Source organism: Mixophyes fleayi, chromosome 5, assembly GCF_038048845.1.
Source record: "Mixophyes fleayi isolate aMixFle1 chromosome 5, aMixFle1.hap1, whole genome shotgun sequence".
Taxonomy (NCBI): Eukaryota; Metazoa; Chordata; class Amphibia; order Anura; family Limnodynastidae; genus Mixophyes; species Mixophyes fleayi.
Window position 1 is genome coordinate 158,404,463 of NC_134406.1, and position 26,009 is coordinate 158,430,471.

The window sequence follows — 26,009 nt, forward strand, 5'->3', positions numbered from 1 at the left end:
AGTGTGTTTGTGTTATGCAGGGGGATAGAGTGTGTGTGTGTTTTGAAGGGGGACAGAGTGTGTGTGTGTGTGTGTTTTGAAGTGGGACAGAGTGTGTGTGTGTGTTTAAAGGGGGACAGAGTGTGTGTTTTGAAGGGGGACAGAGTGCATAAGGGGGCAGAGTGTGTTCTGAGGGAGAGAGTGTGCAGGGTCATAAATTGGCTGCTGCATTGTGATGAAATGGCTATGGGGTCATGAATTGGCCACTTGTGGGGTGGTATGATCTCTGTATTGTGTGGTGTACATGAAGAGGCTCTCTATAGAACCTAATCATTAAGGGTTTGTAATGTTTGCACATTACAAACCAGGACCCCAACTTTCAGAAGACAGATAAATGACAACAAAGCTGCAAGAACAAGCAAGAAAGAACAGCAAGAAAAGGTAAGAGAATCAGTCTAAATTTGCTTTCTTGAAAATATTCCTGAATTTTCCTTTAGTAATTTTGGTTGGCGGGGCGCTACAGGTGTTTTAGCCTAGGGCGGCCAGAACCCTTAATCATGCCCTGGATAAGGGTATGATACATGAGAAATTTAGCCCAGAATGTAACTAGCATGTTACAGAGGCAGAACAAGGGTAACAGTTTGCCTAGGTAGATAATAGGACAGACCTTTATAACTAATTTTGTACCTGTCTTTTGAATATGGTTAAATGATGAGATAGATATATAGTGAAAGATACTTGATATTTGTTTGAATAGAGGCAAATGACTTATGGAATGTTGTGAGGTATTTAAGTTGATACAAGATTACAAGCATTCTAACACTGTTGTGGAGTCTAGTACGATGGTATGCTACCATCAAATAATCAATTTGATTTGATAGGAAACTATGGCTTACTCATGGAATAGATGGAGGTTATTGTAATCGTGGTAACAATAATTGGGTTATCTGTAGTATATTGATGTTTGGACATAATATTAATTATGAAGAGGTCCCCTGTTGCATAATTGCTACATTTTAGACACTTTCTGTGTTTTCATCTTTCTTAGTGTCATTTTAACTTTATATTTTCCATACACAGCTAAGGAGAGAGATGGTAATGTAATAATGGTTTTAATAATAATGTTTGATTTTATAGGAACAATAAGAGAGTTTAAGTGTGCCACCGTTAAGATAATTGTTTTCTTTCTTTTTTTGAACAAGTTGTGTACATTTGTGTCAGTCTTTGTCTCTGAACTTTTGGTTTGTTAAACTATGTCCATGTCCTTTTTAACATATGGGTGTGTAGGTAGGAGGGCTCATGGACAATTCTATAATGCACTATTTATCATTATGGCCTTGGTTTATCATCACACGTTTAAATGACTACTGATGCTGCTGTCTATCTAATAACCTCTTATTCTTACTGCCTCTTCTCTTTCCATGATAAATTCTGTCTACCATTTAAAATATAGTGTGTGTGGCATTTCTCGATCCAATTTTCTTCTGGGTGCAGCCTACCTTGGTCTTGTTTTACTTGTTTACTTGTTTTAATGTCTTCTGATGCCGCTGCTGTCTAAATAATGACATCTGATTCTTACTGCCTCTGCAGTTTCCATGATGCATGCTAACATTAAAAATATAGAGCCTGATTCATTTAGTAAAGTAAGGCAAAAGAATGAGTAAGTTGTCTCTCAGACAAAAACATGTTACAATGCAAGGGGTGCAAATTAGTTTTTTATTTTGTACACTGAAATGAAAATACTTTATGTTTTTTCGTTTAGCATGCAAATTCTTGATTGCTTCATTTGTACACTGAAATTTAAAGTACATCTAAATCATGCCCATGCCCAAATATAAATCTGCCATCACATTTTAAATTTACATCCCATAAATGCAACATGGTTTTGTGAAAGTGCAAAGTTACTCATGTTTTTTGCTTTATTTTCCTTAATGAATCATGCCCATAGTGTGCATTGTCTTTCATTATTTTTAGTCTGGGCACAGGGCACATTTGTCTATCTACTTGTCTAAATGTCTACTGATGCCGCTGTCCATATAATCATCTCTGATTCTTACTGCATTTTCACTTTCCATAATGCATTCTGTCTAACACTGAAAATATATTGTGCGTGGTCTTTTTTTCACCATTTTTCTTCTCAGTGTAGGCCGCCCTAGTCTATCTACTTATCCATGTGTAGCTGAGCCTGCCCCTGCTTTGACTAGAAACACTTTGGATTGTAAAATAAATAAATATGTTTGTTTTTTGGAAGGTGATTCTCACACTCAAACAGTACCCTGTGTTTTGCACACTTACTAAAGATGTCACTAAGACTGTGCTTCAATTACTTTAAGGTATTGTTCACACTCAAACAATATCATTTTTTACCTGCTTAAAAAATTATCACTGAATTCACAAAATTTCTTTCATTTGAAACACTTTGAATTTAAAAGTATTAAAACTAATTGTTTTTTGAGGTGTGCTGCTCAGAATAGTACAGCATATACCTGTACCCACTGTACCCATACCTGTAGCCACTACTCTAAACTCTCTGACAGACTGACACCCAATTGAACAGAAAACTATTCTAGCAGACTTATCTCTTCATACATAAACTGCAGTAAAACAATCTCAGCAATTGTTTTCTATGTAAATTGCCTCTTTCACCCTGCCTCACCTTCTACACTCGTTTTTCAGAGCACAGCCTTGCAGCTACCTTCCTCCCCACATGCTCTCTCTTCTAAAATTACATATGTGAACAGGAGGGAGGACTATATTTAAAAGAAATTGGTTAAAAATTCACAAGATTTGTCATTTTCCAGTTAAAAACATTTTTGCCTCATTTTAAGATCCGAAACTCGGAACTGTCAAATTTCACTTAATTGCAACTGCTAATTTCTAGTACAACTTATCCAGGAAAAAATTACACTTAGTAAAAAAAAAAAAAAATCTAATAACAAAAATAAAGCATTACATATAAATGTAAACAATGTGTTATCAATTTGTATATGTCCTGAATATCTATATAAATATCCAAGCCAATGGGAATATATCACAAAATTAAATATGATCAATTGAGTTCAATGTCTCAAAGTTTATTAATCACTTAGAATAATAGCTGTTTCCATCACAGTCTTAGAATAATAATAATAATAATAATAATAATAATACTAATACTAATAATAATAATAATAATAATAATAATAATAATAATAATTATAATGTATGCTGCTAATGACTCCAGCTAAGAACTGTTACTCCACCCATATTGGTGGCAAAGCATTTTATTGAGTGAGTTCCAGTCACATAGGTTAATTCATATGCTAAGAGATGATGCAGAGTGTGGAAACAATTTTTTTTATTTTATTGTTCAAAATTCCATTCGCAGCCTTGGCAATGTTTTAAGAGTGCTTTCAAATTTACCAATTTTTCTTCAATTAAATTGTGATGTGCTAAATGTGGGTGGATTACTTTTACTACTGTTAGGCTTGTATTAAAATATTTTAGTCACAGTGACATAATGTTTTGTTGTTATATTTGATCCCTGTTTAAGTCTGTAGGAGTATATTTGGCTACATATATAAGCAATACATGAAGACCTTAAGACCAATTTTATCTGATATACTCAAAAGAGGGTCAACTCATAGGGTCTGATTCATTAGTTATCTTATCTGCCATTGTTTGCGGATAATACGATAATCCACTCTGCACATGCCCAGAAAAGGTAAATAAGAAGGAAACCTGCTACACAGTTAAGAATTTCTTAAGTTAAAATGAAAATCCTTCATAACTTCACTTAAGAAGCTCTTCGACCTCTTAAGAAAAAAGGGTTGGGAAAGGGCGGGAAATGGGCGGAGATCTTACTGACTTAAGAAGGGTAGGCTTTTACTTCCTTATTCGTCAGATAGATAAGAAGTACTTAGCGTTTTTCTTAAATTCATGCTTAACACTTAAAAAAAGCTCCGGGCCATGTTTAAGTCCTAAAAAGCTATAGCAGCAGCATTGAATAACAACACTAGACTGTTGAAAAAGCATAGTTTGTTTAAAATACCCCTACTCACTCCTAAATATGCACAACATACATCTTAATACACTTCACTCAGAATATTTTTTTCTATTTTAATGTCAAACATTAAACAATGTACTATTTTTTTTTTTAAAAAACCATGGTGGATGCACAGTTGTAATAAATTGCAATGTGACGTGGTTGATGTGTAATATCTAAGCCTATACCTTGTTTGTTTTTTTAAAAAAATGGCTAATAATACGCTTGTATAAATAAAAGCCATTACAGTTTAATTTGTTTAAACTATGTAAATAAAATGTGAGTACATAAACCATGCGTACTCTTCCATTAGGAGGAAATCCACACAAACATGGGAAGGATATTTAAACCACACAGAGATAAGGCCGTGACTCAGGCTTTAAACTCATGTCTCCACAGTTGGAAGGTGGATTGTCGAACCACTAAGGCAATGTGCAGATGGAAAAGCACGTGCAAGACAAGTGCTAGTGGCAAGCTAAAGTGTTAATGAAAAAATTAACAATTGCACACACCAACAGCGTCGAATAAGCCACAACACTAAACTGTTGTAAAACTAAGGTTTGCTTTAAATGAACATAATCACAACTATGCACAACATACACCAATAATTTGCAATCATAAATATACATACAAAATATAATACTCAGTATAAACAAAGCCGGCACCAAAACATATACTTGCGTACTCTTCTATAAGTGACACATTGTATTAAACCCACAGAAACATGGCGATATACAAGTCCACACAGATACAGGCATGACTCAGGATTCAAACTCAAGATCCTACTGCTGGCAGGTGAAATGTCTAACCACTAAGGCATAGTCCAGACATACAACACAGCCACTAGTGGCACTATAATGTGTTAATGAACATAATTAAATGAACAATTGCACACACCTTCTTAATAACCGACATGAAGGATCATATTTCCTTTTTTAGAATTTAAAATAAGAATGTCTATGCAAATGCATCTCAGAATAAATTGCAATCAGAAATAAACGCAAACATACTTTAACCAGTATAAAATTAAACAACATACACAGCGTTGCATAGACCCAGCATCAGATCTCATCATCTGATAGCACAGTGGGCCATACACCTGTATATACACATCAGTCAGTTATACACATCAGTCAGTTACACATATCAGGCAGTTACACACATCAGGCAATTACACACATCAGTCAGTTATACACATCAGGCAGTTATACATATCAGGCATTTACACCCATCAGGCAGTTATACACATTTGTGGGCAGCACTGTGGCTTACTGGTTAGCACTTCTGCTTCACAGCACTGGGGTGTTGTGATGCTTTTCAATCTAAAATCTATTAAGATGATTCCTATGTGTTTTGGCACTTCCCCACATTACATGTTTATCTAACAGATCCCCAGCCCTCCTGAAACTATGGCAGGCCACTTCAGCTTCCAGGCTGATTTGCAAGGTAAAATCTTTGGTTTATATCACACTTTTTAAATACTCTAACATCCTAAAAATGCAATTGTTGTTTCGTGATGAAAGTAAAGGCATGTTTCATTTTTCTAAACATATACAAATACATGCACCAGACAGTTTTGACTGAAAAAAAATGTACCTTTGAAATCTGCAATTATTTTCCAATCGGGCTGTCAGGGCTGCCTCTGCCCCTGCTGAGATTATCAGATGTGAGTTTTCTAGTCATAACACTTATAAAAATAATGTTGAAGCTTGACTGTTAGAGCTTTGCTGAAAAAAGACCAAAATAAAGGCTTTCATTGATGAACTACCAGGACTTAGCTGGGACATGTCTGCCTCATCTGAAAAATATTCAGCAATTAACCATAGTCTGTGTTAATCATATATCTGACTCACAATGTGAATTTTCTTTCCTGACCAGGTCAAGTACATAAAGTAAGTGTTGTGTCTGTTTATTGATTTTAAGGCACTGATTTGTCAATGTGTTTTAATGGAGATACCTTACATTATCTTTCATTTTCAGGATAAGTGAGTAACAGACACCATTTTAGTAAATAGCTAAATGTGTGTAATTTATTCCCACAGATCTTATGACCCAGCTGTCAGCTGGAGCATAAAGGAGCTGTGCAAAGGATCATTTAATGGAGGAGGTGGATCAGGGCATGAAGGATTTTCCTTTGTAGCATGTAAGTATCTATAGTGAACAATGTTAGTCCGTTTAGGTTATTGGGGGACCTGCGTTACAGTTAAGGCATCAGAAATTGTTGATTTTACAGCTAGAAAGTACAGGTGTGCACAAAGTACACACAGTCAAGTAATATTTTATTTCAAAATGGCCTATTATTATTATTAATTTTTATTTAGAGGGCGCCACTAGGTGTCTGTAGCGCCGTACAAGGACAGACAGAAACATGGTACAGGGTGAAGCAGCACGGTACAGTTAACAAAAAGCACAGTAACTCGGAAGCTCAAAGTACAGCTAGATGAAAGGTGAGAGCCCCCTGCGGAGTAGAGAGAGGGGTAGAAGGGCATAAGGGCCTCACGGAAGAGACAAGGAGCTGGAGAGCAGAGTTAAGGTGGTGGAGAACAGGAGGAGAGGAGGTCCTACTCAAAGGAGCGTACAATCTAAGGGGAGGGTAGGACGAACAGAGACACAAGGATAGGAGGAGGAAAGGGGGAGAACAGAGGCAGAGACGGAGAGGGGGGGAGGAGAATGAAGAGGTAGGAGGGGGACAGGAAGGAGGGCAGGAGTGGGAGGGGGGTAGGTGGGAGACTGGAAGGATGGCAGTTAAGTGGGGGACTGGAAGGCTTTAAGGAAGAGGTGGGTTTTTAAGGCCCGTTTGATGCTGGACAAGTTGGGGGATGTTCTAATGGAGCAGTGGAGCTGGTTCCAGTGGAGGGGGGCAACGAGGGAGAAGTCTTGGATGCAAGCGTGGGAGGAGGTAACCAGGGGGCGACGGTCATTGGCCGAACACAGAGGGCGGGGTTGATCTCTTTTTCTATAATATATTAAACAGATAAAGAAGACAGCAATTATGGGTTCCAGCATGACTTGCCTTGCAACACCTCTAAAAACCAACATCCATGTGTTTGTATTTGATGTTTTGTTTTTGTTTTTGTATTAAAGGAATTTGTATGTACAGTTTGTTTTTAATTAGTGTTTTCTTTGATTACTGGAAATAGGTTTATAAATAAATTGTAATATTTTAATTTCTCAATACTCATTTTCCTGTAACTCTCTGCTGCTTTGGACACTGTTGCACACTCTTTCCCCCTACACATCCTTCACTCCATTGTCCATCTAGAGACACAGTTCTTTCCTGGTTTACTTCCTACCTCTCAAACGGCTCCTGTAGTGTATCCACCTCTGGCACATTCTTCCCTCCAATCCCACTGTCTATTGTGACTTCATAAGGCTCTTTATTTATTTATTTTTTCTAAATGTTGTACTTTAATATTGTACATTTCTTGTCTTGGGGTACTAACTTGCTCATTTGGACTCCAATACCACCTCTACGCTGAGGACACCCAAATGTACATTGCTTTCCCTGACCTATTTCTTTCAGTACTATCTGTTGTAAACCACTGTCTTTCTGCATTAGCCCCATCACTGTCAATAATACCACTATACCTTCTGTGTTGCATAAAATTTAATTCATTAGTTCGTTTCTGATGAGGATAGCAAGACCATATTCCTGAAGCAAATTATGGCCCAATAAATGTGTCGCTTTGAACCTTAGCAAAACCATATCAGAAAGTAATGCTTTAAAATATGTGTCTGTAATTTTAAACATAAGTAAATTACTGTCTGCTTTTTCTGGCAGTGGCACCAAAATTTTACATTTTATTTCTACACTTACATATAAAACTCAGGTAGGTGTAGAACTGACACACTTATAAATTTAGTGCCTGTTATCAGGTGCCTGCAATTACAGGTTCCTGTTATCAAGTGCCTGTAATTGCGAATAGCAGAGTACATTTCCCACTGATCCGCACCCCCTTTGCTTGGATACAATATATGACATGCTGACATTTTGCACCACGCAGGTATAAAAGAGATCCGTGAGTGCCGTGAGCTTGCCCACACGTGCTCTGAGAACCAATCACAGTGCAGAGTATTGGAGAGTATTCATTTCCATGATGAGGACGAGCACTTTCGCAAGGTGAGAGCTGCACATTCAGGCCGAGAGCATGGACAGCAGGGCCACCAGCCAGTACATTTCAAACGAGATGAAGCTACGGACGTACCGGAGGGTGCACTGGTATACAATGCGCCAGTTTCACCATCTACGCTCGGTTGTTCAGCTCCAGCGCTGCTGGAGCGACTTATGGTGGCGCCCGCCCCAGCTTTTGGCAGAGCTGAGGCAGGAGATTGCTAGGTGTGAGTTCTCTATTATTCGGATAAAATACTGTAATACACATTATTGCTTTACTTTTAGGAATAGTTACTAATTTTTCCCAGGACATACCGTTCCCCAAATATAAATCTGTCTCCAGATTAGAAAAGTAACTTCCCCTCCAATGCAACAAGTTTTGGCCTATGTGACTTTTTTCTTCTTTTTTAAATGTACTTTCCTTACTGATTGATGCCCAAGCTCCAGACCGATAAGGTATGTTTGGGAGTCAAACTCATGACCCCAGTGCTGTGAGGCAGAAGTGCTAACCACTAAGGCAACATGCTGACATAATCTTCTAGACAGTTATAATATCACAGTGGCAGATGTTGTATCTTGCAAATATAGTTGCACGCAATTTTTGGGCACAACACTCACAATTGACCTAAGCAGTTTTTCACATATTACAAGGCCTTCCCCAAATACCTCCTGTAATTTGTCTCCCTAATCTGTCACTAATTAGAAGTTTATTCCAACAGACCGTATGAATCGTGACCGCCAAAGACAGGCGATGGAGGAGGTGACAGATGCGGGAGCAGAGGAGGATGAGAAGGTGGCGGCGGAGGAGGAGGTGGACCAAAGACAGCCAGGAGGTGTAGGCGATGGTAGAATGTAGGTATTGACATTAAACCCATTACATTATTTGTTTCATTTTTAGTTGCAATGTAGTTGTCCAAAATCCCTGATTTACCTCATGCCATTTACCTGATACTTAGTTAGTCATTGCACCATTGCACAGAATTTTGCAAAAAAATGCTTGCACATTTACCACATACATCAAGATTTCTTTAACATGGGCCACAACATGGTTTGGGCAAGGGGTCAAGGTTCAAAGTTGCTCTTTTGTTAATTTCATTTTCCATATTCAGGGCCACAAAAATATGGGCATGGTTGGGAATCAAAATCATGAGCCCAGTGCTGTAAGGCAGAAGTACTAGCCACTAAGCCTCTGTTGTGCACAACTGTTGTCTGCATTCATTTTTAGGGAAGTTAACATAGATAACATAAAAACGGTAGATGAAGAAAATGTTTTGCAAAAGCTAGTTGCAATTACCTCAAAATAGCCTGTCCCCTCCAAATCAACTGCCCTCCCTCCAAATGTGAGGTCATTCATAGTAATAGATGGCAGCATGCACATAACGTGAAGGAATGTGTCCTGTGGACCAGATTCATTTTTGCAAGAACACCTTGTAAGAAATAAAACGTTTGAGGGGTAGAGCATGACACAGATCCATTTTGAATGTCAGAGTAAAAATCAAGCTATCAAGTGTTTGTGTGTTATATGAAAAAAAAACAACAATATTTACCTTATGTGCTAAATACTATCCTAATCCTTTGCTAATTTTAACAATCTGGTTTGGACAAAGTACATCATTTGGTCCTTTCCTTAATTAATTAGGACCACAAACTGCATACAAATGCTAAGGTTATGTTTAGTATTCAACCTCATGATGCCAATGCTGTGAGACTGAAGTACAAACCACTAAGGTAACCATGCAGATCTTACCTGGCATATATTTTTTCATAATAAAGAAGAATACCTGTATTGTGTTTTTTTTTTTGTTTGAATCACTATTATCTAGCTCCTACATCTGTTGCATGCATGTTGTATTGTTGTGCTTCTCGTTCTAGTCTATAGAATTGTATTTATCATTCCAACTTAACCAATCTGCCTTCCAACAATGAAGTCATGAGTTCGATTCCTGACTCGTGCCCTTTATCTGAGTGGAGGTTGTATGTACTCAACTATGTATCGATTATGAAGAGTACACTACACATTTTGTAACGTTAATGATATATATTTTTATAATACACTAATGTTTATTTTAATTTGCATGTTTATTTATGCTAGCAAATTATTATAAGAAGCATTTACATACACATTCGCAGTTCAAATCAAAGACATTACATGATCTTTCATGTAGGTGGATAAGATGGTGTGTTCATTTAGCTCATTAACAAGTCATTTGTTTCAGGTTATTAAAAACATGCTAGTGTTAAATTGAAAAAAATAGGTAATAACTGTTCTGCACAATACACTCTGATTGTGCTTTGAAATTTTTAAACAAACCCTTTGCACCTCCCACATTTGCCGTTACGTAACAACGTCTTATCTTGAAATAAGGAGGAAATCATCTTAAGATGAACTGACTGCTTAAGATCCGTTGCATCCTATTTTCCATTGCGTAAATGGCTTAATATGGGCGTGTCTCTTATATTACATCTGTCATTGAATCGCTACTTTCTTATCTCCCCGTTTGTTCTTAAAATATGTATTGCAACTTCCGCACAAGATAAGATCACTAATGAATCATATTGATTTAAGGATTATTGATGACAAGGTCACTATACACTGTACAGATGGTAAATATGTGAAAAGCACTTAAAAACATAACTAATACAATGTGAGACAGTGCTAGTCATTCTTTCAATTTGACCTGAATATTTACCAAAATATAAATTAACTAAATTGAATTTGGTGTAATTGTTATTTGATGGAAAACGAGAACACTCACTGTGTTATTGTTATTTCCCATCATCACATTAAGTTATATATTTCTATATCTATCTATCTATTTCTCTCTCTCCCCCTCTCTCTCTCCTCTCTCTCTCTCTCTCTCTCTCTCTCTCTCTCTCTCTCTCTCTCTCTCTCTTTCTATATATATATATATATATATATGTATGTATGTATATATATATATATATATATATATATATATATATATATATATATATATATATAAAACAAAACCATAAAATCAGCTATAAAAAATAATGACCCTCAGTCTTCTTCAGTAATACAGTGTCTTACTGGAACTAAGTGTATCATTTTGCTCACAAATTGAATGATTTGAATGAGTTAAGGATCATTGATTTACTAAATAGTTCTGGGAAATAATCTTATAAAATGGTATAAGAAATGTGTTGGTCTCTAAGGAGTTTGAAACAGTCTGTGTGTGGGAAACAAAAGCTATAAATAAACAATTACAACTGGATTAGACAGCAACAGGAAATACTGGTCTCTTAGTATTATAACTAATTACCTACAATGAAATAGCAAGATTCCTAGACTCAAATTTTATATTTTGCCCTCCCAATCACTTGCACTGTAGACATTTACTAATGAACATTATTAGCAATTTTTAGAATTAATTTGGAATGCACAGTAAGCTATTTTCATCAAAATAGGTTAAATGTATTTGAGGAAAATATCCAGGGTGGTCTTTATCTGTCATATAAACTGATTTCACCCCACTATACAAATGTGTTAACAATTAGGAACAGTGGTAGTGCTGACTAATTTCAGTTGTTGGAATTATGTAAAGGGCTATTAAAAAATATTAAAAACATTGGAACTGAATCATACTGGACCTGAATCATTAAGACACGTTTATTGACCACAGCCTGTGTTTACTGTAAAACATACGTAAATACCTTTGCATACTCAAAAAATGTAAACAAGGTACAGCTCTTTATATATGTTGTTTGATGACTTCTGTAATAACTGCATTTTTGTAATTCATGCTTCCGCTCTTGGAGCTATTTAGGATACTGTATACTATGCATGTGAATAGGAAGCCTATTGGGAATAGAAACATTTCAGTGGAGCACTTAGAAGCTAGTTTATCATTGCCTTGTTTGTTATTCAGCAAATAATACAGGGATGTTAGATAAAATAATCTTGATGATGTAGGTGTGCAAATAAAATTAAGCTTATATAGTGGTGTTTGTAATTTATTACTATATCTCTTTAACCCTGTGGTTTTTTTTCAAGTTGCTATGATGATCTATAGGCACCAGCCTGGCCATTCTGGTGCCAGACCATGCCGGGACTTGTGATTTCCAAAGTGCCAACATGCTCTGCAGGCATTGGATTTCTGGTGCACCAGGGACAAAATGCTTTTTCTACAATAATTAAATTGCTATTACCTCACACCCACCACCCTGGGGTGTGTCTGAGGACTGGGTACACCTGAGGGGGTGGGGGACACATATTATATGGACTAAAAAACTTTAATACATATAAAATGCATAGCATGGATGCTTCCTGACAGTCCACAGCCCATTCTAGTTTATGTCTACCATTAACTTTAACCAATTAAAGACACTGACACTGAGTTAAGTTTTGGAAGAGGAACACAGCTTTATTAACATAAATGGTTATGTGGCGGCAAGAGCAGGGCAGTCAGCTAAATGTATGCAAACCAATAAAGGTGTAAAGGTCAGACCATTATATCACCAACCCAGGATAAACATTATCTATTGGCCGCTGCTAAATGCTGACACAACGAATTAACTACACCCCCTCTGGACTCGACATTGGTGTCCCCTCATAAACCGACCAAGGGGTCCCCCTCATGTGAGCATCAAGAGTCTGGTGACTTCAAAGGGAGTAGTTACCTGTGACAAAATGTTTACCAGCACCATATGCTAACTGACTGCTAACTGCAATCCTCTCACACCAACCGCCGAGATCCTTTAAAGGATACACGGCCCGCCACTAATAGACCTGACCACAGGCCTGAGTTCCCTGAAAATCTGATCAATGAAAAACCGTGTACCTTCTTACGATAAATGCACACCGCCTGGTGTTGTGACTCAATTGTTAACAAGAGGTGAGCTATAACTATGCCCCCTAAGAATCTGGTGACTTTAACCGATACCTAACTAATTTTCACGTAAATGGCCACCATAATGGTGGGTAGAATGTCTGGTCTCCAGGACAAGCGGGAAACTATATTGGACCAACTTAATTGTTGGCCAGCATTGTATGGTACTATACAAGTCTGTCCTTATCTGAATATTTAGCTGCAGCGATTTCTCTGACCCTACATTGTTTCCAGCTACATGAATAACCATAAATCTGGGGTGCCATTAGACTCTATCTCTGGTGTTAGTAATGGTATGAGGGCAGGCCATCTGAAACCCCTCTTATCCACCCAACTAACGTGAATGAGGAGAGGAAAACAAGAACAATTGTGGGCCGAAATGGGCTTGACTACTCAGAAGATGTAGGAATGTCCAAAAATCCATATCTGAGTCCTCTTGCTGATTATACCTAGGTCAGAAATGAAAGACCAAGCCATATTTTTATCAGTGAACTTCAACCTTCTGTTGTGTAGCCAGCCTATACACAGTAACTCTTGTAAGGCATAGTGTTTATCCTCATTTGTAGCTTGGCCAATATCAAGCCGCCTGTGCTTGGCCAATATCAAGCATGGAGGAGACATATACAGGGTGATAACAACAGAGCAATACAACATGTAATTGTCAACTTGCACTATGCATCATGTAACAAATCAATGCAATGCCAAGTATAATTTGAAAAAAAAAAGGTAAAGGAAAAAGAGACAGTAACCTAGGTGACGGTAAACAATAGAGATGATCAGGCTCGATTTTCTGAAAACCAAGCCCATCCGAACTTAGGAGATGCGAGTAGGCTCGCGAGACGGCTCTTTACTTTCGCGTGTCCTCGGATCTGAATCGAGGCAAAACGTCATTGTTGTGTTGTCGAATGTCGCAGGTTTTGGATTCCATGAGTACCTCCCTCCCCAGAAGATACAGTGCCATTGCTCACACAGAAACAGGGGTAGCAGTGTTCTTGTCACTCTCCAGTCTCCAGTGCCATTGCTCAGTGTCATTGCTCATACAGAAACAGGAGGGGTAGCAGTGTTCTTGTCACTTGACAGAAAAGAATGGAAATGATTGAAAATTAATGTTATTCAGGCTAATAATAATGTAGGGGGAAAGTTATGTGATTGTAGCAAAAAAAAATAGAGATTTTAGAAAATATCGGGATCCATAACCAAAGCCAAAACCAAAACACCTGAGAGTGGTTTTGCCAAAACCAAAACAGAAAGTTAATCCAGATCCAAAACCAAAACAGGGGGGTTAGAGAACATTTCACGCCCCTGTTATAAGCAGCAAGCAGTAGAGCTCTGGGTCCACCGCCAAATGGGGAGGGGGCAAGGGGAGGAGAGAAACTGGGGTGAAATTTAAGCATTAGAAAAAAGGAGAGAAAACACTTAAGACTCAAGCATGAGTTAATTCTTATAAATCATCATCATCATCATCATCGCCATTTATTTATATAGCGCTACTGATTCCGCAGCGCTGTACAAAGAACTTATTTACATAAGTCCCTGCCCCACTGGAGCTTACAGTGTAAATTCCCTAACACACACACACAGATAGAAAGAGAGAGACTAGAGTCAATTTTTGATAGCAGCCAATTAACCTACAAGTATGTTTTTGGAGTGTGGGAGGAAACCGGAGCACCCGGAGAAAACCCATGCAAACATGGGGAGAACATACAACTCCACATAGATAAGGCAGAGGTCGAGAATTGAACTCATGAACCCAGCGCTGTGAGGCAGAAGTGCTAACCACTTAGCCACCGTGCTGACCAATTTCCATCTTCCCAGGGTTGTATTTGCAGGATGGAGGTGCCTCTGGTGGCTGCAGCAGTAGCTGCCCCGATCCTAAATGAATGAGTGTCGTATAATGTAGAGTCTAGACCCACATGCGTCAGGGAGCACTTGAGGGTCTAGACCCTACATTAAGAAACTTCGTCAATGGGGTATCATTTACGTGTATAAGTCAAATATCAGTGTCTTTGAGGCATATCTTATTGAATTTATGACAAATCTTCACCGTGCAAATAGACTCATCAGATTGGAAGGGGGGGGGGGGGGGTAGGGACAACCCATACCCTTTACCTGTTTGATCTGTCTTTATATAGGCTATTTTGCATTGTATTAGGTTGGAATGGTATGTTTAACCAGGAGGGCAGAGTCTTTGGACTTTTTGGAATGTGCTACTAGTTTGCTAACTCTGAAATCACCATGATATGCCAATGTTTCGTAGTAATCTGTGGCAACTACTGCCAGGCCTGTAAAGAGTCGGGCAATAAAGTTTGATCTATGGGTCTTCTGTTATCTGTTATTGTGGGGTACATCTTTTCCCAACCATTGAGAACTTTTGTTATGAGGAAAGATTTAGTGAGGTCTGGGAGGCCCTTTAATTTGGCCATAAAAGAGATGCCTGCCAGCATTGCGGGCATTGTTGTTTTTGTGACCCATTCCTGATAATATTCCCAGATAAAGTCTGTCTTACCGGAAGCATAGTCTGATGTGCTGATGAGGTGTGCGCCTGAAAAAGTATGCAAAGCTGTCATGCTTCCTAGTGGATGTGGAGTCACCAATGTTTCTGCCAGGTCCATTGTGTCGGCTCGACCATCCGCTAAACATAAAATGGGCATGTTATACGTTATACCGGTGGGCTATGTCGTATTCCAGGCAACAAAGTATCAGCACCCGCAGCAAGTTAACCACTGGGCGAGATGAGGCGCTCTTACGGTTGATTGCCTGGACTATCCTAGGCTGTCGCACTAAAAAACTAAGTTTTGTCCATGGACGCAGAAGCCCATATTTCCATGGCCACAATGAAAAGAAATAGTTCTAAAGTCAAGAGGTTGCGTAGCAGTCGTTGACGCTACATGCTTGTGTCCATGGCAATGCACACCACTTGCCTTGGAAGAAAGCACCAAATCCTTTGGACGCTGATGCACCAGTATGTAAATCTAGGGCCCTGGTGTAAATTTGGGGAGTGGGCAAGATCCTAGTCCCGTTAAAATATTGGAGAAAACGCAACCAAACCTTCAAATCTCCTCTAAACTCATTTAACTGAATATGTGCATGGAGTGATCGAAACCTACTATTACTAGCTAAAGTTTCCTGTGGAAAATTCTGCCCCTGGGTAAATCTCTACAAGAGAAATTGAAGGAACCCAGAAGTGATGTGAATCCGAAGTGCTAGAGGGGGATGATAATGTCTCATTTATTAAAGATTACAATTTTTTTATCTTGTCTGAAGGTAAGCGACAACATCCCTCTGTCATATCAATTTCTATCCCCAGAAAGGAGAGATGGGTCAATGGCCCCTCCGTCTTATCCAGGGCTATTGGAACACCCATCATTAAGAACAAAACCTACGCATCGAACAATGTCTCAGAACACATTTCTGAATTGGCTGGTCCTACAAACAGAAATTCATCAAGATAGTGTGCTATGTCATGGTGACCCTTCACTGCTTGTGGACACCAATGCAGGAATGAGATGAAAGCCTTGAAGAATGCACATTAGACTGAACGTCCCATGGGAAGGCACCTATCTATGTAATATCCTTTGTGTATTCTGAAACCCATAAATTTAAATGAGTCAGGGAATAGTGGAAGTAACCGGAAGGCAAATGCTATATCTAATTTGGCCATAAGGGCTCCTGCTCCGAATTCTCTAATGAGAAACAGTGCGTTTATAATAGATTGATATACTGGAGCGATAATGTTCGGGTCTATGGCATCATTTTCTGAGCTACCTGAAGGGGGGTATAGATACGGTATAAGGAGGAATTTACTCAGGATTTTCTTAGGAACTATTTCTACCAGAGAGATGACCAGAGTTTTAATGAGGGTGAAGGGAAAGGACAGTATGGGGGAGTATAAATAAGCTGAATGGAGATTATTAGTGGCTTCTGCAACCAATACCGCATGGATGGGAAGGCGGAAACCTGTGTGGTAACCTTCACGAAGGACGGAAGCCTGGGAAACATATGGGATAAAACTGAGCCATTTATTTAGGGCTGACAAATTAATGAGGGAGTGGGCTTTATGGTATTGCCTTGACCCGTACTGAAACCAAAAGCACTCCTGGGACACTCTTTGGCTGGGTGTTGTCCATGGCAATTAGAGCAAGTGTGATGGTATCTGCAGACTTTTCCCCTAGAGCAGGACAAAAATATTGTATGCAAAACATCTGTTTTGAGGAATTGGGGAGCGTCACCTCTTCCCGTTTGTTGAAACCTCATTGATTAATCCCCTGGCCTGTGGGCAGTATAGGGTGGTTAAACGCCATCCATATCTCTACATCCTTATATCCCAGGAGGAAGAATGCATGGCCACTGACTTTTTCCCTAAACCTCTCATTGTATGTGTGTCATGTACCTGGGCGATCATGGATGTGTATTTCATTGATGAGATAAAGATAATTCCAGACATCTATTATTGCCTTGGCCCTGGTCTCTAGATAGCAGGCTGTGAAAACACAGTACCCAGTAATCCAATTTGCAAAGTTTGTGTGGGCTTCCTTCCCGATGCCCCCTTTTGAGCAAGCTGCATCTAGTTCCTTTTTTTCTGAGACTGTTATCTTGAATATATTAACATAGAATCCTTTATTAATTTTATCCCTAATGCTAGCTCGGATGCCAGACAGCAGTACTGTGTTCTTGCAACGAATAATGGGACCCACTACTGGCATGGTATTATGCTTCTTTACAAACTTTATACCTTTGCTTTATCAAAAGTGATTGTTTAGATTTTTTATGAGTTTATGGAGACCCTGTCCTGATGCCAGGAGGGTTAAGAGTGTGTGTATGTAGCATGCTAGCATCATCCCACTCAACCTGGGCTGTCTGCGTCTGACTGCCCTTCTGGCCCTGGTTCTGAATTCGTAGCCAAAGGCCAAGAAGACTCCTGATGCATATCCCCGATTTGCTGAGGGGTCCCCTCCTCGTGAGCCACCTGGTAGTTAGGACTTTGTAACGATACCTGACGTGCTAAACATAATGACAAGTTAGCTTCGGGATGAGAATTAGGCGCAGGAGGGAAGCTGTGTATGTCATTGGAGGTACTATAGAAGCCATCGGGAGAGAGAGAAGCTGTGAAAAGCCAGGCAGGGTTAGAGGTATGGCTTTGTCAGCCGGGCTCAGGCTGTGCAACTGCGCTAGACTATATTCTCTCAGTGAGCTTGTCCCAGGGTAAGGACGAGGTGCTGCAGGGTACTCATGGGTGTAGCAAATAATGGAAGAAGGTTATGGTTCTATCCAGAAAGAATTAGCGCAAGGTATCTAGCATCCTGTTGAGGATAGGGGAGAACCCAGGCGGGGGGGAGCATTTCTTTTATAGTTTGGAAAACCTGTGGTGGGAAAATGCCAGGATGGGGATAGGTGAAATGAGTGTGAAGGAGCAGCGGTAAGGGGGACTTTAGCTGTATTAAGATCAAGTGTTGGCATCCCGGACCTAAGGAAGTGGAGGGCGGAAAGAACAATTGAGACCTTCACAGTGGCTTGGTGGAAGTAAGGGAATGGAGCTGTGTGTTGTACCATGTGGTAAGGGCAAAGTAGAGGGCTGAATATTTGAGGGTTCCTGCGCAATAGGGAGGATGACTTCATTAGTGAAGCAAGAGTTATCGGGAGCTTGTGAAGGGGGATAGGGTGTCCCAAGTAATGGGACCTAAGCCCCTGTAAGGTGATGAGTTAATGTTACTGGGAGAGGCTGCTGTATCTGTGCCCCTTCTGGGTGTGACTGTATGCATTTCCCAGCCACTGAAAATCACTTGGCTGCTCCCAGCGTCTGCCCTATGCATGGGTGCAAGGGGGGTGAACTCCTTTCCCTTGTCCTATTTCATCCTGAGGGGTTAATCTGTTCTAAGGAGGTGAGAGGCGTGGCTCCCCGTTCTGCCACGGAAAGGTTGCCCTCGGCCACACGGCCTGTATCACATGACCGGCACTCGATCTAGGTTCCTGCTTGTGGGTGCCGGCCTGCTGCTGAGAGGCTGACAGGTGTTTCTAGATGCTGCTCCCCTGCTTACGGACCTGCCAGCTCACAGAGCGACTAACGGCATGAGGGGGGAATGGGAGTGGAGGTCGTGGGCAGGTCTGAAAAATGGTCTGGGTCTGCTCTATTCCTCTTAGGACAGGACATGGCACTGGACAGTGTTGGGAGGGTAAGGTATAAAAATGGGAATACTGAGATATAATTGCTTTTGGGAAATGAAAGGTGTGGAGAATAAAAAAGGTGGGGTAAGCTGCGGGTTATGTATGCAGTGATGAGGGGCAAGAAAAAAGGAAGAAAAGGAAAACTGACAGGTTAAAAGGGAAACAAAATAAAAATGAAAGGTGACAGGAAATAAATTAAGAACAGGAGGGGTAGAGAAAGAAAAGTTGGGTATGAAAGAAACAGAATGACAAGGAATATAATATTTTAACAGATACTGAGCATGCACGATTCCTCCAACAGTCTATCTGGATATAGGAAACCAGAAAGTGAAACTGCTGCTTCTGGAACGCTATGAAGAGGAAGCCTTAGGAATGCGCCTCGCATCTTATTGTCTGCTGTCTCCAGGGCCGCCGAGAGGGGGGGAGCGGGTACATTTTACCCAAGCCTGGGCTTGCCAGGGGTCCCGGGCCGGGCCCTCGCGTCCTAATTTGTAACTTTTTTTTTTTTTCTATTTGGTGATTTTTTATAAAAAAAAATTATTTTATTTTTCTGCGGGGGGAGGGGCTTTTGGGGAGGCAGGGAGGGGGGTCCGTCGTTGGTGGGGGGAGCTGGTGAGAAAAAAAAAGAAAATGATTCATACTCACGTGATCGGCGCTGCGTCCCTCCTTCCTCTCTTCTTCATTCACACTGACTGCTGGGCATGACGTCATCAAGTTACGGCCGGCAGTCAGTGAGGAGCGCCAGACAAGACCAGAAGAAAGAAGAGAAGACAGAGGAAAGAAGAGAAGAGAAGAAAAGAAAGAAGGTAAGTAAAGAAGCGGAGAGGCAAGGGGAGGGAAACAGAAAGGGACAGTGCTATAAAGAAGATGGAGTAAAAAAAACAGGGGAGAGAGGCAGAGAGTAAAAAAAAAAAAAAAAAAGGGAGAGAAACACTAAAAAAAAAAGGGGAGAGAAACACTAATTAAAAAAAATGGGAGAGAAACACTAAAAAAAAAGTGGAGAGAAACACTAATTAAAATAAAAAGGGGAGAGAAACACTAATTAAAATAAAAAGGGGAGAGAAGCACTAATTTAAAAAAAAGGGGAGAGAAGCACTAATTAAAAAAAAGAGGTGAGAGAAGCACTAATTAAAAAAAAGGGGGATAGAAGCACTATTTTTTTTTAAAAAAAGGGAGAGAAGCACTAATTAAAAAAAAAAGGGGGATAGAAGCACTATTTTTTTTAAAAAAAGGGGAGAGAAGCACTAATTAATGGGCGCTATTTTGTTTGTAAGGTGATATTGGGGCAATTTAATAGTGGGGACTATTAATTTAAGATGGGGTGGTTTGGGGGCTATTGAATATGGGGGTGAGTTTAGGGAGAATGAGGTCTATTTATTAAATGTGACTATGAGTTATTTAATGGCAGTAATAATGATTGCGGGAAATAGGTATTGCTGTTTGCAGGAAGGGAATAGGTTTATTTATTAAATGTGAATACTATTATTTTAATGTTGGGGCTGGAGGAAGGCTTAATTATTAATCGTGGGTGCTATTGATTTAACGCCGGGGCTGGCTGTAATTTTCTAAATGTAGCCATTTTTTCCCCCAAATAGGTCCTTCAACATTTCAGGATCCGGACAAGCCGCAACTAAAGAAAGCAGCAGTCACAGGTGGTGAAAGTGAGAAGAACAGGTAGGAGAGAGCAGCAGAGTGTGTGAAATGTTGTGATTCTAGTAGGCACAATGTCACTTTTTGGTGAGTGTTGTGCCCAATGTAAGGTGCAGGCAAAGACTAAACTCTTTGTGTACACACTGCATTGTTTGTATACTACACTGTGGTGCTAGATGTCTTAAAAGTCAGGAGTGCTGGGACATATGTGACACTCTGGTGAATTCAGGAACTAGTGATTTTGATGTGCTAGCCACGCCCCAACGGCGCATTGCCATGCCCCCAAATGTATGACCACACCCCCGAAAAAAATGTCACCGCCGTTAGGCTAGCTACGCCCCAATGGCACATTGCCATGCCCCTGAATGTATGACCACATCCCCGAAAATTTTGGGGGCTTACTCGACTATGAGGGGGGGGCCCATGAATTTGTTGTACCCGGGCCCTGAATTCCTCTTGGCAGCCCTGGCTGTCTCCACATACTTCAAACTGACTGGGTGAGTAATTCTGTCAAAGGAAGCTGCATGAGGCCTTGTGCTTGGTAGCTGATTGCACCATTGCCTTCGATGACACGTCATCATTTTTTCGTTAGCTGGAAAAATCGTTAAAATTGCACTCTTACTACATAGATTAACCATATGTTAGCTCTATGGATGTACTTTGTTCACACATTGTGTAAGCTCAGAATAGTTCACAAATGTTAGGAACCCCTCCAGCCGGTACAGCACAACCCAGAGTCTTCTCCGCCAGTCAGGTGTTCACGGAGCCCCTAGTGGCGGGGACAGACTTGGCCGCAGACTGACAGAGGGTCGTGAAGTGTGTACCGGCTGGGGAGAACCCAGGTAAACAAAGTGAAGTCCAGGCAAGGGTCAAGGGCCGGCAGCAGACAGCAAATCCAATAAACAGGCCGAGGTCAATGGTCACAAGCAAACAGGAAGGTCGGTAAACACGCCAGAGGTGGGGGTCACAAGAAACACAGGTAGGGTCCAAATCCAGGCAAGGGGTCATACACGGGCAATCCAACAGAATATCCAAAGGACAGGAGCTAGGAGCAGAGCAGGTGAGCAGACTGGTAACAGAAGCTATAACCGGCAGTGAGGCTGCAGACCTCCCTGCCTTAAATACTGGTAGCCACCAATCAGAGCCTAGCTCTGCAAATGCCCACAGGAGGCACCAATCAAAGGGCCAAGCCCCCTTAGTTGATTAGCCCACAGGCTGTCATTTGCGCGCATGCGCTTGGCTTGCAGCACTGCCGGGACGCAGCGCCACACAGGAGGCGGCTGGGCAGGAAGAGGAAATGTCGTCTGTGGGAGCCAGAAGCGAGCGGCGGCGGCTGTGAGTACCGCCGCGGCTCGTGACAACAAGTGGTATATTAAGTGAAATTCAGGCCAAAGCTTCATATTATACTGTACACAGCAGTATTCCAGTATGGCAGCACAGTGGCCTAGTGGTTAGCACTTCTGCCTCACAGCACTGGGGTCATGAGTTCGATTCCCGACCATGGCCTTACCTGTGTGGAGTTTGTATGTTCTCCCTGTGTTTGCGTGGGTTTCCTCCGGGTGCTCTGGTTTCCTCCCACACGCCAAAATCATACTGGTAGGTTAATTGGCTGCTATCAAAATTGACCCTAGTCTCTCCCTCTCTGTCTGTCTGTGTGTAAGTGTGTGCCTATATTAGGGAATTTAGACTGTAAGCTCCAATGGGGCAGGGACTGATGTGAATGAGTTCTCTGTACAGCGCTGCGGTATTAGTGGCGCTATATAAATAAATGATGATGATGATATTCCAAAGTATATTATTTTTTGCAGGCACATGTAGATATATTTTGTGTGAGTGGGAGTTGGTTTTCCTCCATGATTTTTACGGCCCATGTTTTCACAGCCCTCTGGAATTGTAAACTGTGGCTAAACAAAAAATTAAAAGATGACTATATTACAAAATCACAATACTTACTCTCTGCAACTAACACCTGTGACTCCTTCTTTGCCTGTTGGATTTGCAATATGCAAAAAGTATTGGGGACCCCGCAAACATTTGGGCCACCTGATCATCTTCTTCCAGGGCCTCCTCCTGGGCTTCCTCCTCTTGGCCCTTCTCATGGGCCACCTCCTCCTCCTGGCGGCGGTTGTGTCGGTGGATGTGGAGGCATTCTGTTGGAATCAATATGACCTATTAGTCTAATTTTAATGTTATTTCTGTCTCAAACCTACATCAAGACATCCAAATAATGTTAGCTTGCATTGTGAAATATCCTATGGCACACATGGACCATCATTGGACTAATGAACACACCTCTACAACACTTTCATATAGACTAGACCTGGGAGGTTTATATGACTCACATACATTATTATGACCTAGCAGGTGTTGGACTTTGACCAATGAATTTTATTAGAAGCCATATTGATTTTTTAATGGGTCAGATATAACTGTTATTAATTTGTAAATATGATAGATTGCGATTAATTGAACTGAACTAATGCCTATCAATCTCAGCCCAAAGTTCTGCAAGGAACTCAAGCTGTTTTCTCCTCAAATCGCTTCATCACCTCCCCAGTTGCACGATGGAGTGGTGTATTCCCAGTTCTCAAAGCAGCAGCCCTTATATTGCCAGATAAGCATTGAGTTTTTGCTTGTTATTGACATACCAAGCTCCAGGTCGAAAGGACCCGCAGCTCGGAACAAACCATTGTGGCAGATCGCATAGTTGCAAGTGAATAAGATTTTTCAATGTCCTGCACACTTATTGGTTCTTACTGCACATAGGTGCATCTGCACATCAATCACAGAACACTTCAATACCATTTGTAAGATGGCTAACTCACCTGTCAAATAAATTAGCTACTTTAGAATATCCAGGCAATTAGAGATGTGACCTAGCTTAACCAGCCCTACCTCAGCTTGCGCAGGAGAATGCACCTGGATCTGCTATAAAACAGTTGGAGAATCAATTATCCAACCCTGCCATTTTGCAAAATCAAATTGTTGTAGCTGCTTTGAAAATCCACATTGGAATTATTGATAAGTACCAGTCCATAAGTTTGACACTTTACATGGGATGTAAGGAGAGTGATTAAAGAATGCTTTATGGTTAATTTTTCTGGTTAATGTCTGAGCCCAAACAAGAAGGACTCACTCAGTAAGACCTCTGACTTCATTGCTGTGGGGACTAAGGAGAGGCAGACAAATTTTACCCAGGAAGAGATAGAAATCCTTGTTCAGGTGGTGTAACTCCACTCCACCAGTCGCCAGCTCTCTGCACCATTCAAACATAACATTTTGGCGCAAATAACAATGCATGTCAATATTGTGTCTCCTATGAAATGCACTGTGACTGAGGTTAAAAAAAAGGGTTTTTTTGCATCATGGCTTACTAATTAATAGTTATTGTTAATTGATTTTAAACATTGTGGGAAGGTAATGTTTTTTTTTTTAATATTGTTTTCCTTGATCTTTTCTCTCAGGTGTCAAGTCTTTAAGCGTGACTTAAAATTCAAGTTGATGGACCACCGCAGACAGGCTAATGCAATAGGCGGTGGTCCCCAGTTTCTTCTGGCCTCAAACCCCTTGAGATCACCTCATTGGCCTGTATCAATGACGAGATTGTGCAAAGGGTGGGCTGCATTTACAGCGGATGAAGTCCACCACACTTGGCATCTTAAGCACTACCAGGTACATTTCAATGGATTATAGCTTTTAAATCTAAGAAAAATAACATTATTTAGTCCAAACAAGCAAAACCAAAAATCATAACCAGCATTGTGGATACAGTAAGATGTAATTAATCTAGATTTTTCAATTCACACACACAATTATCTGTGTAATTTTTTGCTACACATTGACTCATAATTTAAAATGATGCAAATAGTTTTCTGTTGGTTACTCTTTTTTTTCACAGTGGTCCAGCAAATACTTTAGAGGATGAACAGGTGGAGGAGGCCAGTGATGTTGAAGAGCATCACATGGAATTGGAAGCAGAAGTCAGTGGCTATGACTCACTGCATGCGTGCTATAAAAATCTTGTTGAATCCAACCTCACATTTCAGCACAACACCAAGGTGTCACAAACTCAGTCAGGTGGAAACCTTAAGGTCTGCTTGGCTGGACACTACCCACAAAGAGGCACAGAGTGTAAAGAAGGAGATTTTTGCAGATATCCTCACAAAGGAATATGGACTTTGCAGCTTCCAAACTGCAGGTCGCGGCCCTCTAGTGGGTGTCAAGTGAGAGTGGATGGAGAGCCCAGAAGCTAAGATCAGAGGAAAGGAAGCTGACTTCAGCAAGCGTATACAGCAGATGAGAGGAGCGATGACAACCAGGTAAGTGGGATAGGCAACCAGAGGTGCACAGTGGTGCAACAATCTGCAGAGAAGCAAAGCACTAAGGTCCTGAAGAGCTAAGTAGCCCAGGGGCAGGATCTGTGAGAAGCGTGATGGTCTGCAGGAGTTTACTGGGATCCAGGTAGTGGCATGTTGACCAGAAGTCCAAATGAGTGTGAGGAATTGCAGAAGTGGTGTAGTGCTTAGGTCCTGAAGAGCTTGGAAGCCCTGGTGCAGGATTTGTAGGAGGTGCAATGGTCTACAGAGGAACACAGGAACTCAGGTAATTGGAGAGGTGAATCAGGAGTGCACAGGAGTGCGATGGCCAGCAGAGGTGGTGTAGCGCTGAGGTCCTGCTGAGCAGGAAAGCCCTGTAGCAGGAACTTTAGAGGGTACAATGGTCTGGAGGACAGCACAGCAGCAAACAATGAGAAACCAAACAGGAGCCAGAGATAGGTGCATCCTAACAGGTAGGGAGACCTGAAGAATTGGCACTCAGGGAAGGTAGGAAGAGCTTTTTATAGAGGAAGCTAGCCGACGATCAAACAATGATTATATTGAAGGAAAGTTATAAAAGATGGGTCCATGCATGCGCAGAACCACCAGCAAGAGGGCGCCCGCCAGTGGCTGCACAGTGCTGTTTACGGAGAGCAGGGCGGCTGCAGGAGTAGATAGGTAGGAGTGCCAGATCCCAACTGCAGGGAAAATAGGTCTGGTGCATGACACAAGGAAATAAGCAATACTCTCATCCATATGGAGCACAATTTACAGCGTAACTTGATCAAAATTAACACTACCCTCACCAGTATGGAGCACAATTTAGAAAGTAATTTGACCAAAATAAATATTACCCTCACCCGTCTAATTGACCTTATTGCTCGATATATCACTATAAACCTGCAAGCACCAATTTC